Source organism: Megalobrama amblycephala, linkage group LG23 (assembly GCF_018812025.1).
Source record: "Megalobrama amblycephala isolate DHTTF-2021 linkage group LG23, ASM1881202v1, whole genome shotgun sequence".
Classification (NCBI taxonomy): Eukaryota; Metazoa; Chordata; class Actinopteri; order Cypriniformes; family Xenocyprididae; genus Megalobrama; species Megalobrama amblycephala.
Genome location: NC_063066.1, coordinates 14,458,368 through 14,473,416, shown reverse-complemented (window position 1 = coordinate 14,473,416; position 15,049 = coordinate 14,458,368). Strand labels below are relative to the sequence as shown.

The window sequence follows — 15,049 nt, the reverse complement described above, 5'->3', positions numbered from 1 at the left end:
GCCGCTGACCGCACAGGTCATATCCGCATACTGATGTGCGACGTGCCCTAGTGACTACGGTGGAGGCTGAGTGAGGGTCATATTTCATTCTATACAAATACCCATAAACAGAGAACGGAAAGGATTTGAAGAATGAAAACAATACACAGGTGGAGAAACGGGCTAAAATTTGTGATAATGCACAGTCAGCCGGTCCAGACAAATAGACCACGAGGCAAAGCTGACACTTTGCATAATAAATCAATCAGCGATTGACAAATTGAGATTGAATTTTTATTAAAGTTAGTTGGGATACAACTTGTAATTCTTAGTTGATGTTAGCAGCAGGTCGATTAAATAATATGAATGTATTTTGATTAGAGTAAATAAAATTAACATTAACTAAGATTATTAAATGTTTTAGAAATATTTAACATCGACTAATGAAGTTAATGTAGTTAAAGGGTTAGTTCACCCAAAAATTAAAATTCTGTCATTAATTACTCACCCTCATGTCGTTCCACACCCGTAAGATGTTCGTTCATCTTCGGAACACAAATTAAGGTATTTTTGATAAAATCCGATGGCTCAGTGAGGCCTCCATTGTCAGCGATGCCCAGAAAGCTACAAAAGACGTATTTAAAATAATTAATGTAACTACATTTAACTAATGTTTACCTTATTATAAAGTGTTGCCGCCATTTTTACTACAGTCGCCCTTATTAACTATTATAACTTGTGTTGATGTAAGGAACCCCCCATCGGCCCAATGAACGGAATCCGACGGCCTGGGCGAAGGTTAAACACGTGTATGTATTTTCAGTGCCCCTGTGAAGTTAACTAAATTTTTAGAATGTAGTTTCAATTTTACTTTAACTGCTCGTTTAATCAGACTCCAATTTCAAATGATTTTTACTCTTAGAGCGTGTTTCTAATTAAGGAATTAATCGCTGGTAATTTAGATATTTGATTATTCTGGGTGTCCCATACTTTCAATTATTCGTTCATTACAGACCCAACGCCGCTCAGAGATATGCGCCCCGGGTTTGCGGTAAACTCGCACACAGACTCGTCAGTCTGATTTTCGTCAGAGGATGTAGTAAGTTAGCTCATACCTTTTAGTCGGTTGCCTACTGAATTAAAATGTAGAATTAAAGTGTATTTAATTTAGCCGCTTCCATACATCTTGCTAAATCAGTGCAATCTACTGCTTCATTCATCCATAAGCCTTCAGTTTGACCCGTCCTGAACACAGATCTGCGGTAGCACCAGTCGCCAATAATCTACTGGTTATAATGATTTCAGGAGAGTCCAGAATAAATCAAAATTTAACATTTATTTGTCAGGTAAAAATGTATCATGCCAATTACACCAATTAGAAGCCAATTCAGAAATAATGAATGCATAACATCAATTGCTCAAAGATGACTCTAAGAAGAAATGCATATACACACAGTGGTGGGTTAGAGTTTTTAAGACATTCACCCATCTGTGCATGGGGTTTCTGGCTACAGAAGATCCCACCTTGCTGCTTTGCACTTTCCCTTAAATACCCAGACCAGAACAAAAGGATTGTAAATATTTACTACACCAACACCTGTTTTGGGGGGAGAGGAGTGGGTTATCAGATATCTTGAAGAGACATCACCCAAAAGGAGGACAGAATTCTCCTTAGTTTTCAATCTTCCTCATAATACCAGTGACTGCTGTGAAACTGAGACCATGTTACCAATCGAGACATTTAAAATGATACCAAACATGAAAGAGAAAAAACAATAGATACACTACATATATTATTGAGGAGTGAGGAGAGTTTGAGTTTTCTTTGAGATCTTTTCTCCAGATAAGTTTTATTGCTTTATTGCAGGGTGCTTAATCTCAGCTTTTGTCTTAGCAGGAAAATCAAGTCTTACATTGATATAAAAATAGAGAGTGATAAAAGCAACAAGAAAGTAGCATTCATTGCCATGGTGAAATATAATATAAAAATTAAGTATAAATATACACAAATAAATATAAATATAGGCTAGAAAAATAAATATAAAATAATGTTTTATATTTAGAATTATACTAATACTAATAAAATATTAAAAAGTTAAATATCAAATAGCAATGCCAAAACTGACCAATCAGGATCAAGTATTCAGGAAAACCAATAATAACTGATAATGCTGCTGCTGCTGCTATTAATAATAATAATAATAATAATAATAATACTATGGGGATTATAGAACCCTCATCCTATTTTCTATTAGAAATGGATGCTATTTCAACAAAACGGTGAATTAGGGTTTGACAGACTGTAGTGCCAGCAGGAATCACTTTTTCTGCCCAGTGTACCATACTGCCACATGAATAGAGCATTCTGGAAACGCACTACAGGGATGGTACAGCCATCATGATATAAATGTGTTTTATTACAACACAGCTGGTGGGAAAGCTGGAGAGACTTTTTTTTTTTTTTTTTTTTTTTTTTTACATTTCTTTGGCCAGAGCATCTTGGCCATCTGGCCTTTGCGAATGTGCGGCGGCTGGTTCCTTTACACGCCTGTTTTGATACTGTTAAGACTTACTAAGGCTGGTGTTTGCATAGGAAGCCTTCAAACACACACACACACATAGCATCTCACATTGCTCTCTGAGGACATCTATCTACCTCAAACAGATCTCTGGTTTTTGTGGTGACAAAGCAGTGGGAAGCTAAGCTGCTTGGTTTACGTAGCAACTGATGGCTCTCTCTCCATCTCGCTGTCTTTCCCCCTCACTTCCTCCTATAATGGGCCTGTGTCATTCCTTGACATCTTTGTTTGCCTAACCTCCAGGATGCCAGTCGTTTACCACACTTACATATACCACCAGCTGCATCCTAACAGTCACGCCACATCACCTGTCCAGATTGGCTGAGGCTGCCATGCATGTAAAAGGGTACGTGTGAATGTGGAGCCGTGTGTCCCCAGACATTCCTGCTTCTGATCGATGGATGTGTGTAACTGCGTGTTTTAGCAGCATGGATGGTGTTTATGGGGAGGGAGTTTAGCTCTGTTTGCCTCTCCACTGGAAACAACGAGTCACAATCACATTGGGCGGCTGAATAATAAGCGGGTTTATGGAACGTGGCGAAAACTGTCTACAGCTCTACATGAAACAGCCATCAGGGTGCCGGCCGGCAGTCACCTTGCGATGCTTAGAACTATGAGAGAAGGGCAGAGAAAGAGTCAAAGTCAGATACAGCGGCCCAAAACTATCTACATTTTGGTCATACTTTATGTATGTGTGTGACCACAAAACCAGTTATAAGGGTCAATTTTATGAAATTGAGATTTATACATCATCAGAAAGCTGAATAAATAAGCTTTCTATTGATGTATGGTTTGTTAGGATGGACAATATTTGGCTGAGATACAACTATTTGAAAATCTGCAATGTAAAAAAAAAAAATCTGTAATTTTACAGAATTTTACTGTTTTATTTTTCTGGACAGTGTGCAAAAAAATCTAATTATTAAGAAAATCTCCTTTAAAGTTGTTCAAATGAAGTCATTAGAAATGCATATCCACTCACAAAAATAATTTTTTGATATATTTACGGTAGGAAATATCTTCATGGAACATGATCTTTACTTAAAGGTGGTATAGAGGATGTTTTCGTCGACTGAGTTTTTGAAATGAGCGTTTGAAATGATACACATTTTACGACTAGCTAAAACATTCTGACTGTGCTCAACATACAGCGATAGTTTTTCGATAGCAGATTTATATACTTTCACATGGAATTTGAACACCAACTGTAATCGCAGACTGAACGCAACTGGCTCTGACTGGACGCGTTTGAGCGTGATCAGTCATAAGTATCAATTTACATTCATAATCGGCCTTACAATCGTTAAGCCGCACACACACTTAGTGGATTCATTATGTCGGACTCACCTCATAATCTGCAGTTGTTACTCCTGTCTCCTGACAAAAACATTGCATGCGGCGCATGTAGTGTGGAAAGTTACTAGAGCGCGCAGCCGCGCGTCTCTCACAAGAAACGTCATAGCAGTGATTGACAAGCCAGAGGGCCAATCCGCGCACGTCTCTCACAATGGCAGTGATTGACAAGCCAGAGGGCCAATCGTTTACGCGATGATCGCGTAAACGATTGGCTGATGTTTTTAAGGCCCTACCTCGTGCACAGATGATGTATATTAATAATATTCCTTTCAGTGCACCTAATAAATAGTCTTTTATCACTTAGTAAAGACAGTTTCAAGTAATATTGCAAAAATGTATAAAACAAAACATCCTCTTTACCACCTTTAATATCCTAATGATTTTTGGCATAAAAGATCATTTTGACCCATACAATGTATTGTTGGCTATTGCTACAAATATACCTGTGCAACTTATGACTGGTTTTGTGGTCCAGGGTCACATATAAAAATGATTAGCTAATGCAATAACATATGCTTAAATGTCCAAACATGTTTCAAGCTCACTGCATGCCTGTTACATCATGATGTCTGTTTTTCAAAGCTCCACAATGCCTCTACAGGACAGCAACGAGTGGTCAGAGCTTGTCACCACACATTGGCTGTATGCAGGGAGATCAGGCCTGGCATTTGCACCAGTAATGTTGACATGCTTGAGCGTGTGTTTGCCAAAGCACAGGCAGTCTCGTGGTGAGTCAATCAGACAGCCTGTGACTCATCTGCTCCTCACTTCCATGACTGACTCAGACCAATCCTCCACAGATTTTAGGCCATTTGCAATCCTCACATTCATAACATTCTTGTCAATCCATCACTCGGTCCCATCCAAAGACATCTATCTATCTGGACATACAGCTCAGACACCAGCCCATATGCATTAATGCATTCAGGTCATGCTGACGTAGTGTCCTTTTTTGATCTGAATTAATACAGATGGTTATGAGAGAACGACGGCAATATCAGCAAGTAAAAAATAGGAGCTATGCAAAATAAAATGTGCTTAGACTTTTATGCTTTTTTTTTTTTTTTTTTTTTTTGAAAAAACTCTGGCCAACTGCTTTACAGGTCAGGCTTTGCTGAAGGACTACAAGATAAAATGCATCTTTGACCGGGCTGTTTGTTTGTATGCTTGCACGCTCTGATCTTGTAAGTGCAAACTAAGTCTTGTTTCCTCACAGCTGAAGCATTATTAATGACCCAGGGTTAAGGTGAAGGGTTTTAGAGTGATAGCAAGTAGGCCTAAATGGAACACCTGCGTTATTTTTTCATGAACACAGATGTGAATGCGTATGTGTTTGTGTTTTTAGGCTGCAGACAGAGTGTGCGTCTCTGCTCAAGTGGTCAACACTTTTATTCTAGTGGGTTAGCGCTGTGTCTGTGTTTGCGATCCATCGGGAGTACTTCAGCTGAGGGCATGAGAAGGAAGAAACTTTGAGGCTTTTATGTACTTTTGAGTGAAACGATCCACAGAAAAGCTTTTATAGAAACTCATTTTATTCTTCCATCCACTTGCAGGGGGGCACTAGCTCAATTTCCAGTGTCTTTCCTCTCTTTTCCATTTTTGCCTATATCAGCGTGGCCTAACCCTTTAGCTTAAGGAAGATGAGTTGAGTCGAGTTGAACTTTTCATATACAGTTATCTTAAAGGAATGTTTCAGGTTCAAGTTTAGCTCTATCGACAGCACTTGCAGCTTAATGGCGATTACCCCAGAAAATAATTTAGACTAATCCCTTCGAGATTTAAAAAATGGAAACTTGCAGTTGCAGCAATGGAAGTTCATAGGGCAAAGTGAATGTTAAAATACACACTTTAAATGCACTTTTTTTTTTTTTAAAGTAGACTTAGGCCCCTTTTACACTTATGCAGTGTCTCAGAAACGATAAATATTACATGACTTAAAACGCATGTCACATGAGCGTACAAGTGTAAACAGTTGCCTCTTGCGCATGTAGGTAGCTGCAGTATTTAAAAAAAAATGCAGAGTTTGGGGCCGTTCACACAGAACGCGTTTTTCTATTCCAATGCGCTTTCCCATTGTTTTTCTATGTAAACACGCGCTTGACGGACGTGCATGACCGTTACGCTCGCGTCTCGCGTCTTTTGCAGCGCCTCACACATGAGCGCTGCATTTTTAAGACGCCGTGTCAAGTTAAAAGAATTTCAACTTTTACACGCAGCGCCGCTCATCAATGTCAGTTCCAAAACAGTGGACCAATCAGAAGAACTCGTAGGCGGGGCAAGCGTTGCGAGTTGGCATGACAACTGTTTTATATAATGGCAAAATGGCGGAGGAGGCGCTCATTATTATCTTATTTTCTTTTTTCCATGTCAAAACTTGTATCTGTAAATTCTGCAGTTTGCCTATTTCTATTATTTCCGTTATTGTCGTTATTGCATCACGTCTCAAAGGCGCGTCTCGAGACTCTCGCGTTGTATGCTGCGCTTTTTTTTAAAAACCACTCCTGAGTGCTGCGTCTCGCGTTTTTAGACGCAAAGATGCGTTCTGTGTGAACGGCCCCTTTAACTGCACAATGACTGCTAAAAATGACAACAAAGCCAGCAAAGATTGCAGTTCAGTCTCCGTGTTATTGTTTACATGGTCGTCAAGGATACGCAGAGCGAACATGGGCAGCCACGCCATTGTTTTCAAAAGTCTTCATTTTGGTCCGTTTATACTACGCAAACACATCAGGGGTGAAAAAGGTGAGAAAGATGCGATGCCCTTTTAATTTAATTAAGAAGACATTTCAGAATCCTGGATAAAAATGCATCATGAATGTCACAAAGCATGGTTAATGTGCATAAAGACCTCACCCTAGTCTTTAAGATTGTACATTTTAATATTAGAAACAGTGCTAATAGTATAAGTTAGATGCCAAATATATGTTGTATATTCTTTTAAGCATAATTAATTTTTTGGACAATTGCGAAAGCGTGATTCTCATGATTTCATTCACCATGACTCTGTCCAAAACGGAGACTTTTGAAAATGATGACGTGGCTTCCCACGTAAGCTCTGCATATCCTTGCGGATAGTGTAAATGTAGCGGTTGTTCCTCTGCGTTGTGTTGATTTTTGATGGTATTTTCCACACAAAGCTGTTTTTTTATGGGTGATTTTATTTCAGTGCCTGTGTAGTAAAACACACAAACAGACAGGCACTGTTATCTGCAAACTTTCTCTTATAGTTGTGCCTCTCCTCTCTAGTGTCATTGCAGGAAAGAGAGCGAACGTCCGATTTTGCTGCGATTTGAAACACAGATATTATTATTATAGGGAGATGAGAGGGTCTGTATCTCTTACCATTGGAGAAAGCGTAACGGCTAACTTCATCACGTGCGGCACCTCTCAGCCAGTGCCCAAGGAAGTCGACCGGAAGTTGAAGTCGGCCGCGTGCCGCCATCTTGTAGCAGAACTTCACTTGCGTTAGCCATCCCATTGACTCCCATTCATTTTGGCGTCACTTTGACAGCAAATAACTTTACATCTGAGGCGTTTAAAGACTCAATTTGTCCATTATTTATTTCTAAAGATACACGACAATGTATAAAGGGCTCCATTACCTTCTATGTTACATTATGGCCCCGTAGAAACAGTTTTTGTAAAAATAGGCTAACGATTGCGTCATAACCACTCGACTCTCTGTCGCACAGTAGAGAAATTACCGTACAGACAGGAGGAGAAGCTCGCAGGCAATAGTATGCATTAACTTAATATGGCGTACTGGCGTTACATTTTAAAATACTATACAAAATAATTAATCAGAATAATTACTCCTGCTCACTCACGCCAAAGAACTCCCCGCTCAAGCTCGCCGTCTCTGCAAGATTAACGATGGCAGTTTGCACGCACAGCTACTAGAAGATTTACATCTGTCAGACAGGTTGCTGACGTCATCAAGCTTAGTTTGAGTCTGCGCGTCAGAAACGGAAGTGCTAAAAATCGCTAAAAATGGGCTTCACTTGTCTCAATTGAGTTCCAATGGGGTCGCTGTGTCCATTTCTTTTACTGTCTATGCTCTCAGCCTATAGTGAAACGGCAGTGACATCAACAGTCTGCCTTCTCTTAAAAAAATACATTTTATCAAGCTAAAATATACATATAGTTCCCCAAAAAAAGTATTGTTTAGTGTAAAACATGCTGAAGATTAGCAAACAGGCTGTCGATTAATTAAATGATTAGCTATTTCCTCACAAAAGCTGTTACCTAATAATTAATAAAATAATTATTAATTATTGATAATTATTTTATTAATTATTAATAATTATTAATAATTAATACTATCAAGCCGTGAGGGTATTAATGTAACAAAAATACTATACTTATATAGGCCTATTTTACTGTTGTATTGTGAAGTGACACTTTAATAAACCTTTCTATACTCCTCTGATTATATAATGGTAAATATTACAATATCACAGCACAACAACAGTGATCAGCAATAATAATAAGCCAAATACTCACAATAAAAATAATATAGATCAACACAATCTCGGAGGTAAGAAGTGGATTATCCTTCACCTGAAATGTTTGTCTTTTCATGCTGAAATGCGAGACAAGTGTTGTATCACAATAATTATAAGTTTCCACAAATCCCTTCACTCTATTGGGATGTTTTCTTTTATTCTGGAGGGCAAGGGCAGTGACTGTAACATCGAGCGTATTATTTATACCGATTTAATCAGGCTCCGAAAATTCTTCAAAAAGAACACAAAGAATGGCCTTCTCAGCTGCCATAGTTGCACAGGGTGCTGCTGTAGAGGGTATGCACGTGACGTCACCGTCGACCGTTATGACTGCGGTTACGCCCACTGGCAAAAGACTGAGTGGCAGCATTGGTTTTCAGCGTGAATGCCGCGAAAAACACACAAAAACGCATCCAAAACGGGAAAATTAGACGCTTCAACAAAAATGCAAGCTCCACATTTCGGCTTTTAAAACCACTAGAATGCTTTACTTCCATTGTAAAATGAGTAACAACTTTCTTAAATAACAAATGATTTCAATTAGTGAATTGAAATTATTTTCAATCAAAATAATGCCAGAAATTCTGTTGCATATACTAAACATCTTGAAATATTGATTAAAATAAGGTTTCTTCACTGTTAAGCTCTTTCTGTGGAAGATGTTCTACAAAGGTTTCCTCTTGCTTTATGAGGACACAGTTCTTGTATCGTATAGTTGATGACCTAAAGCTAGGAAGATATCTGTATTGTGTCTGTGGTTTGAGCTGTATATACAAAGTCACTTCTCTGCTTTTTTCTTTTTCTGTCCATCTCCATATACTCTCTCCTTCCACACAGGTCAGTGATGCTGTGGCCTTGCCGAGAACGATGCAGGGGGTCTAAAACAGAAAACAGTGATCGCACTGACAGACAGCTCTTCTTTATAAAGACCTGTCCACACACAGGATGAGCCCTACGGTCTTGAAATGCTCTCTGGGTGACCACCTGCCTCTGGGAAAGCCTCAGAAAACAGACCGGATGTCACAGTGCTCTGAATCACATTGAATGAGAATGATGACTCCAAAAGGAAAGGAGTGACTAGATGGACAGAGGACAGAGAATGGACAGGAGGCAGCAGCACTCCTGTGAGATGAGTGGATCTCTCTCTCTCTCTCTCACACACACACACGTTTGGGGTTTAAAGTGTAGGTTCTCCCAAAAATGAAATTTCTGTCATTAATTACTCACCCTCATGTCGCTCCACACCCGTAAGTCCTTCGTTCATCTTCAGAACACAAATTAAGATATTTTTGATAAAATCCGATGGCTCAGTGAGGCCTGCATTGACAGCAAGATAACGAACACTTTCAGATGCCCAGAAAGTTAAAGACATATTTAAACAGTTCATGTGACTACAGTGTTTCAACTTTAATGTTATGAAGCGACTAGAATACTTTTTGCGCACCAAAAAAACAAAATAAGGACTTTATTCAACAATATCTAGAGATGGGCGATTTCAAAACACTGCTTCATGAAGCTTCGAAGCTTTACGAATCTTTTGTTTTGAATCAGTGGTTCGGAGTGTGTATCAAATTGACATGATAGAATTTTTGGGTGAACTAACCTTTTAATGTTTTGGAAAATTTACTCATGCTCACCAAGGCTGCATTTATTTAATCAAAATTACAGTAAAAACAGTAATATTGTCAAATATTATTACAATTTTAATATATTTTAAAATGTAATTTATTCCTGTGACGGCAAATCTGAATTGTCAGCATCATTACTCCAGTCTTCAGTGTCACATGATCCTTCAGAAATCATTCTAATATGCTGATTTGGTGCTCAAGGAACATTTCTCATTATCATCAATGTTGAAAAAAGTTGTGCCGCTTTATAACAAAGTAGTGTTACTGAAGAAAATTACTAAGACAGCTGAAAAAACAACAACAAAAAAACCCAAAAAAAACCCCCAAAAAACCCAACAAAAAACCCCTCAATCCATGATTTTTGTTTTTAAACTTTTCTCAACAATTCAATCATTTTTTTACAGTGCAGAGCACAAAAAGAGGCTAGAACACTCAAGACTGCTCTTTCACACAGACACACACAGTGACAGACAGATGCTTGCACAGAGTTGGATGTGTCAGCAATACGATTATGAAACGATTCAGATCTAGAACACTTGTGTTTAAAGCCAACATGGTGCACTGCAATGATTCATAAAGATGAACACATACACTAAAGAAGTTGAGAGCAGTGGCAGACAGAATGGGCACAGACACCCAACTCTGTATTTCATCTTAGTTTCCATACTTCAGGATGCAAAATACATCATTATTATGTTGTATTCCCGTTGAAGGCCAATCCATCAGAGAGTAAATTGGTGTGGGTGGCTGTACACACGCCCTGGGTTTACAGAGAAATGGAGCACGGCGTGAGAGCAAAAACAGATGAAGTGCGTGTATATGCGTGTGGTCTCGGTTCATCTTTCAGATCTCCGACAGGGCTACTTATGTAAGCGCAAAATAATAAGGATAATATATTACACACACAAGAAAAAAAAAAAAAAAAAAAATCAGCCCATACTCTCATTATCTTCCATGATTCCAATCTACAACCCTCTTTTTCAACACACACATACACAAAGCAGTCAGTGCTTCAGGTCAGGCCTCCATCCTGCATTTGTGCCAGAAAATGCAACAGGACAACTGATAATTTGACTTCAACAAGGCCCTGGCATCTAATGAGCTTTCAAAGCCGAGGAGACTTAGAAATGAGCCCGACGTCTGCACAAAACAGAGCGTCTTGTAAAATTAGCCTCTCTTCAGTGACCGGCTCACTACAAATACATCAGTTCTCAAAACAGAAAATATTACTGTGCCAGATCACTTGTTGGCCATTGCGTCTTATTTATTTATATATTTATTTATTTTTCTGTTGTTTTTTAAAGCCTCCATCTGTGTCAGTGATTTAGCGAGCAGACACAGTGCAGAAGTGTCCGTGACAAACAAAATGCACACGGCCTGGTCTGCCACTAAGAGCGTGGCTGTATCCTAACGCATCTTGCAAATGCACAGATGCAAAAAAGAACGGACAGAAGCATGCATGCATGCCTGCACACGTGCCATGAACTCAGGGGGCTGCAGGGTAGAGAGGACAGCAAGAGAGAGGCAGGGACAAGAACATTTCAGCCATTCTATTTAAGTGGTACCCAGCGGACGGCTCCCCAGTGCAGCCGTACACTCTGAAAATGGACAGAGACGCTCACAGTTCAGAATTAGAAAAAAAAAGTAAGTGTCTTTCTATTCTCGAAGAGACAGACTGACAGAGAGACAGCGAGGATGGTGACAGAGAGATGGAGAAATAACAAAGGGGCATCATTGCCTTCTCCATCTCTAACCACAGTGAAACCAAATGTCAGCCGTCAAAAGAACAATGAAAGTAATGCAGCATATTGTAAAGCGGTTTATATTTAGCTTTGTAAACGATGATTTCCAGCACAACTCAGTCGGATTCAAGCGGCAAAATAACATGCGTGCGCTTACTGTGAAGTGAAGGAAAGACAGAGAGCAAAAAAAAAAAAAAGAAAAACAATAGAGTGCTTCAAACAAACGACACAGTGCTGTTATCTCCTTCTGACAGTAGTTTTACTTCGCAAAACCCATCAATTCAGTAACTGAATAAATGCTATTCATATGACAAAAGGCAAATAAAACCAGTTCCTGTTTGTCTTGAGTGTAATTTGCATCAAAGTACTTTGAATTACTGCAGAATAATAGAGATAAAGCAAAATTGGTGGTTTTACAGGTATTTTGAATGTCATTTGTAACCAAACCCACTGGAGATCAGTCTAGTTTACACTAGCGAATAGTGTCAAAATAGTGGAGTGATGCAACTGTAATTCTTCCTGAAAATGAATATGCTGCACAGTGTGATCACAGTCAGTAAGAAGAACATATTTAATGTTTAATATACAGTATTCATTTATAGGCTACATTTTGTACCAATGAGATTTCACTGTGGGTGGAATTAATAGACTAAAATGGCTGGCAAAATGAGTCGCACATTTTCACATTCTCTATTAAAAAACCTTCAAAATTATGAATGATTTGTTGGAATCCGACACAAAATGGCTGAGCTACACCTGTCTGAAGTCGATAGTCAGCAAAATCAATTTTGAGAAAAATCGAGGTAAGGTTTTCTGAAGGTTCCAAAACAAAATCACCTAGCAACCAAACCTTAAAATCCTTGGTAATAGGGTATATGTCGAACGTCACATGACCAAACTGGAAAACTGGTCTCATTACATCTCTGTTTGTCAGAGAAAGTGTTAACAGCAATATTAATTGACGGCATATCTATGGACTTTTAAGGTAATCAGCGAAACTACCTAGTTCACATTGTTATATTTTATGCTATGAAATATCTAAAGAAGGTGTGAAGAAGGAAAATTAAAAAAGCTTTTAAATATTAATCTGCATATGTGGGGGACATCAGTTATGCTCATCTTTGCTCGTTCCTTTTAATTTATCTTGAATGAAACAGCATTTTTTTTTCATGAAGCACATACAAAAGACCTAAACCGGAAGCGATCTGATCTGTTTTACAGAATACGAAAGTTAGATTGCACATAACCCCTATACCACCAAATAGGCCTATATACTTTTTTCCATGATTCCACAATTGTTTGATTACTGTTAGACATTTCTGTAATTTCTACAGTTATTTACCGTATATCACCCAGTATAATACTGCTAATTCTCTTTACAGTATATAACTGTGATTCCCTTTGCATCATGGGAATTTTCTGTGACGTCAAACACCACATACAGCGATTTACTGTATTTTTTTAAAATTTGCAGTATACTACTGTATTTGCTGTAACGGCCTCTCTGGCACCATTCCGTCGTGTTTTTTTTTTTTTTTTTTTCCTCTTTTTTGTACATTTGGTTTGACATGATTTGCCTTACACCGCGCGTCTACAACGCAAACAGTCCACGGACACACTGAAGCTACCGGACCTTTAAAAAATGCAAACATGTTTGTCCCTTGTGTCAGAAATAGCGCGAGCGCTTGGACTCGGAGTACCGTACATATAACGGACCATCAGTAACGTTATACTGTCTGGGATTTGTCGTGTCGCGCCGGAGCATTCAGTGCAAACAGTGATTGTAATGGGTTCTGTCATTTGTTGGATCGCGTCGTTCGCGTCCGGGGTAGAGACGGAACCAGCGCGGCAGCGCCACATTCTACGGCCGGTGTACCGATGCACCCTGTGAAGACTTATCCTGAGAGAGAGAGACCAGCGAGCAAGGTAAAAAAAAAATATATATATAATATATATATATATTTACCACGGTAAACTGCGTTAACGTTTCATTTGACAAAAGATTTTGTTAATTAGCTGAAGCACAGCTAATGCATCAGTCACTAGCATTGTTGAATTAGAAATATGTGAAGACTAGGTAGCATTCTAAATTTGCTAACTTTTTATCAAATAAGTGACTTTGCATCATGTCTATCATTTTATTTATTACATAGCAAATTAACCAATCAGAAGATGGACCATTTTCTATGTTCAGTCTCACCAGATTACATTTAGGTAAGCACTGCAGTAAAACTCTCACTAAATCATTCATACAAATTCTAGCATTCTAAACAACTTTAGTTTATACTTTTGAATTATTTTGATCTTTCATTAGGCAGAAGACTCTCTACCATTGCAGTCCCAACTGACCAGGAAGGTCCTAATATCAGCGCACAGGTGGGTTGACTACTGTAGGGAGGAGAAAAATCATCACATAGTGATTTCTTGCATGCATCTTACTTTGTATTTATCTCAAACAGCTTCCCCTTCACTGCAAACAGGCTGAAATTGGCTAAATCGTCGATTGCAGTCTCTCTCTCTATGGATCTCAGCATTTTTGGACAGAATTTAGGATATGTAAGTATTAAAATTTAATCTGGCATAATTTAATTTACAATTCATCTGAAATTTTTGAATATGCTATTGACAAAAAGATGTTACTTATATATTCTTAAAAAAAAAAAAAAGGTTTAAAAAAGGAGGTTAAAAATAATTTGACACTAATATGGAATTCTCTCTCTCTCTCTCATTCTCATGTTTTTATTTAGTGTCAGAGCCGGGATCTCCTCTGAAGGACTGAGTACATTTGTGTTCGCGGACACACATACAGACCAGGAACATTCTGATGTTGTCAGTCAAGTTCTGAACTGGAACCAATCTTTGGAGAAGTTCATTTATTTCCAAAGGTGAAAAAAAAAACCAGTGTGTTCTTTAAAAAAAAATGAATTTAGAGGAGAACATTGATAATAATAAGAAATGTTTCTTGAACAGTCTTCTTTCAAAAACATTAAGACACTGAAATACTTTTGGCCACCAGTGTACATTAATCAAATTTTGGAAATAGTGAATTGATTTTGAAAGTGGGGTTATGTGTCATGTTACCTAATGAGATTGAGAAAATAATTGTTTTGTCCTGTGTTGGACATTTCATTTTTGACTGCTTAAAAATGTATTTATATTTTGCAGTTTTATGAATGTAATTGTCCATATTTAATTATATTTTTTTGACAATAAGCTAAACAACCATTGACTTTACATCATTTTATGTTTTTTAACATAAT

At 38.3% G+C, this 15,049-nt stretch overlaps 1 long non-coding RNA gene across 1 annotated transcript; it reads left to right on the top strand.

Annotated features, from left to right (window-relative positions):
- The first annotated feature begins 13,579 nt into the window (after nucleotides 1–13,579).
- Nucleotides 13,580–14,716, top strand: LOC125259149. Its single transcript, XR_007182734.1, has 5 exons — nucleotides 13,580–13,715; nucleotides 13,943–14,003; nucleotides 14,104–14,165; nucleotides 14,249–14,345; nucleotides 14,537–14,716. It is a non-coding gene; the product is annotated as an uncharacterized LOC125259149 (long non-coding RNA).
- The last annotated feature ends 333 nt before the right edge of the window (nucleotides 14,717–15,049 follow it).